This window comes from Lactuca saligna, chromosome 8, assembly GCF_052625555.1.
Source record: "Lactuca saligna cultivar CGN05327 chromosome 8, ASM5262555v1, whole genome shotgun sequence".
Taxonomy (NCBI): domain Eukaryota; kingdom Viridiplantae; phylum Streptophyta; class Magnoliopsida; order Asterales; family Asteraceae; genus Lactuca; species Lactuca saligna.
In genome coordinates this window covers 149,275,263-149,279,778 of record NC_136424.1, presented here as the reverse complement: position 1 = coordinate 149,279,778, position 4,516 = coordinate 149,275,263, and positions in this window count along the sequence as shown.

The following is a 4,516-nucleotide window of genomic DNA, read 5'->3' as shown; positions in this document are numbered from 1 at the left end:
ATCATAATAGTCATAGGTCTAACCGAGGTCGTGGAGGTTATCATAATTATCATAAAAAGAACAAGATTACAAGTAACCACTAGAAGTTAGAAAATGTAACACCTGTGTTTCTGGGCCTGTCATTAATGATGATATAATAGTCTAGGTTAACCTTTGTAACCCGTTTTGAAATAATAGAAGTGTATTATTTGAGTATTATGTGTTTTGTGCTTAATTACTTAATTATGTGGTTTGATTAATTAAGAATAAAAATAAGCATCAAAATTTAAGTGTAAAATAAACTTGATATCTTTGGATAATGTTGTAGTAGTTGAAATGAGGTTTTCGAAGATATAAAGAATGCCGAAATCCGAGTTATAACAAAGAAGTTATGATCTGTCGAAGTTTCGCGACAGAACCGGCAACGCTGAATGACGTAAAAAGTGAAATTTACGTTAGAGAGATATTTAGCCTTAGTGATCTAAACGAAAATCGAAGATCTCGTTGTTGGTATCGAAGCGATAAAAAGTTAGGCGAGAACGGACGTCAAACGAAGAAGTTATGAATTTATAACAAAATTTTCTATCCCAACCTATTAAAAATAAATAATAAAAATAAAATCAAAATTAGCCGACGGAGTCTAAACGAAAGTTGTAGAGCGTAGTCTCACCCTCGTGTGGATATAAAGAACTTCGAAAACGGAGTTCGTATGAAGAAGATATGAATTTCCGAAGTTTATTAAATAATTTGTATTTAAATTTAATCTTTAATTCCGGTATTATCCGAGGACGAGTCATCAGACTCGTCCGAAGTACGCCCCGCGTACACCGAGTTATGTCGACACTCGCACTCGAGGGCTTAGGATGCGTAAGCAGTGACGATTTCGGACCAGTACGCCCCGCGTACTCGGAGGCTCCAGCCTCCTATAAATAGGATGTGAGGCTGCCGAGTTCTTTTGCTATTTTTCTCTCTTCTCTCTCCCGTTTTACCTCGATTTGCATGCCAGAAGTACCCTGAAGCCCCGGTAATATTCCCGAGCCCCGAAGCAAGTTTCGAAGCCCCAAAGATCCCGAGAAGTGCGATTTCCGAGCCGAAACTCTGTCCGCGAGAAGTTCGATTTTTGTAGAGATCTTCCAGATCTGCTGAGGATTACTACTTCTACAAGCCGTAGTGCTGTCCGATCATCTTCTGATCAGGTGAGTGTGTAGTTACTTTCTTCTAACGCATGATTATGAAGTATTTTATACAAAATACGTGTTATGTGTATAATTTTGTTGTTATGTGCGTGAATGTATATTCACTCTCTTCAATCTCATAGATCTGATTTGTTTTCTATGAAATACGTGTTATGTGGGTATGCATCATCTGTTATGTGAAATATGTATTGAATGAAAATGCTATACAGGTTTTAAACTATGTATAAAAATATATATTTTTATCTACTAATATGTTGGGTAGAACATGGGTAGATAGTTAGTGTGTAATAAACAAATGAGATGCCTCGATATTGTTGTTGCTGACCTATTTATTCAGTGGAGTATGGATAACGACCACAGACTCCTTTTAGACAGTCTCGTGGAACGCTAGCAGGTTCATAACCTGTAGGCGTTGTGAACGATGTGTTCACCGGGGTACTCTATCCCCCTCATGGTTGCCTTTAGGATATCCATTGTTGAGGAAACCCCTTAGCAGTAATGTCTGTCCCGATGAAAATCCTAGATTAGGTCCCTTGAGATAGATGTTGTTTTATGGACGTAAAGTGAGGATAACAGGAATGGGTAATCAGGATAGTGATTGGTTGGTGAAATTAAATATAATTTATTTATTGTGGGTTGAAAACCCTATATGCTCACCAGGCTCCCAAGCCTGACCCACTCAGTTTTATTTGTATTACAGGAAGTGGCGCAAGGGCGTAAGATGGATGAATCATCGAGTTGTTTTGTTTACAAGTCTGTATATGTATATATTTGTTGAATGACTTGTAATGTTATCGTTTATGCTTTATGGTCTGTATCGGAACATGACACCCCAAGTTTTAATTATATAATGAAAATGCATCTCTTGATGAAATGCTTTGATAAATATTATTTTATCTTGTTTTGTTTTGGGAACAAATTCCGCAACACTTTTAAATCAAAAGGATTTACTCTGAAATTATTTTAAAAATCATAAATGTGATGGGTTATGTACCTAAGAACATTCCTAAGTGCGCATACAAACCCTAATGCTCGGATCTAGGTTTCTTTAATTAAACATGCATTGAATCCAAGACTTCTAATGGCTAACTAGGTATAAGAACAACACAAAACCAGAGTTAGAAGCATACCTTGAAACACTTGTTTGATCTTCTTGTTCTTGGAGCTCTAGAGTCACAATTGTCACTCTTCTAATGGCTTACAAACACCAACTATCAAAGAGGATGATTTGAGAGAGAGAAGAGGGGAGGGAATTCGGCCAGGGGTTCTCTACTTTAGATGATGTACCGATTTCCCTTTGCCATAGGGTCTATTTATACTTGTAGACTCCTTAAGGGTTACAACTCAAACCCTAGTTGGATAACTATTACTCAAAGCAATCCAAATCCTTCCCAAGATAATGCCTTGGACGATTTTGAGGCTTATCCTAGCCTAGAAATCGTCCAACCCCTATCCAATAAGGATTTACAATCTAAAGTTTAACTATCAAACAATTGATAGTTTATACCCTCTTATTTAATTAATCTCCTTAAGTCACCAAATTAATACTACTTAATCTATGACTTATATTAATCAAATAACTATATTATTATTCCTTATATTATTCTCATAATATATTAATAATATCTATTCTCTCATAATAAATCATCCTACCAAGTTGCTATGGTGACGGCAACCCAAAAGGACCATGCACAATCGGGTCAAATACCTGCCTAATATAGTTGCAGCCTTAGACACTATTCCAACAGTCTCCCACTTGGATAAGTCTAGTAACTATATGCGCAGGTACATTTCGATTTGCAATCGTAGCTCTCAAAGACGCTGTCAAACTCTGATCTAATCAATCTTGTCCTTTAGATAAGGGATCGTACAGTCCTCCGTTAGATATCATGCTGACAATTATATGGCATGGCTAGTCTAGCATTTGGTTTCTCGATTTCCGATTTATTTGACATAGAAATTAATCGAACACATCAATTCAGTTCTGACCGGGCCCAGCACATAAGTCAAATCAAATCATCGAGCGGCCGAGATATCACTTTTTCCTTCAAAGGATAAAAGTTACAGATAAACTTCGACTTATATGCATTTACTTATTCATTAACCAACTACACACAACAATGCGTTTTATAACATCGAGTTACCAATGCGTTTTTGCATTATCAATGTACAGTCAATTAACCAATAACAAACCATATATCTAGGTTTTAAGACTATATGATATTATCGTCTTGCGATCACCCATTTACTATCATATTCCATAAGGTGATTCCAAGAAGCACGGGTTTGTTCCAATGCTCAAAACTAGTTCATAAGCACTCATGAACGTTGCATCAATATTTTCCTATGTCTAAAACCATTTAGACACTCTGCACACCTATTCATGACAATCTTCATTCATACCTACTTCCAACATATGAACGATTGTGGACTATTTGAACAATTCGATTATTCTTAATAAACTCAATTATTCTGGAAGTCAAAACATGCAAAGTGAAACAATAGTTAAACAATTAACATAAGACAGTAAAATTACTTATAAATAAAACTCCTTTATTTAATCATCAAATGTTAATTACATTTATCTATTACACGTTTCTAATACTATCTAATCTATGCTAATATCATCCTTCAGCCCAATACTCCTAGCATGTTGCAAATGCTCAACCCTACTCAGTCCCTTCGTAAGCGGATCTGCTAGGTTATCTTATGATGATATCCTATTTACTACGAGTTGTCCTTCTACACGATGTCTAATAAAGTGATATTTTCTGTCGATATGTCGTGATCTACCATGATCTCTTGGTTCCTTGGTCAAGGCAACCGCACCTTCATTATCACATAAAATATCCATGGGCTCCTTTATGGCAGGTACAACTCCAAGATCACCAATGAAGTTCTTCAACCATATTGCCTCCTTCGACGCTTCGTTCACTACAATGTACTCTGATTCGCACGTTGAATCATCTACGGTTTCCTGCTTGGAACTTTTCCAAGTTACTGCTCCTCCATTTAAGGTAAAGACCCAGTCCGACTACCAACAGTAGTTGTCCCTGTCGGTCTGAAAACTGGCGTCACTATACCCTCGCACCTTCAAGTCATCACTCCCTCTGAGAACTAAGAACCATTCCTTCGTCCTCCGAAGGTACTTAAGGATATTCTTCACCGCAATCCAATGGGCTCTGCCAGGGTTCCCTTGATATCTACTAACCATGCTCAAAGCAAAGGCTACATCAGGGCGAGTACAAGTCATAGCGTACATGATTGAGCCAACTGCGGAAGCATATGGAACTTGGCTCATATCAGCTATCTCAGCTTCGGTACTCGGACTTTGAGTCTTA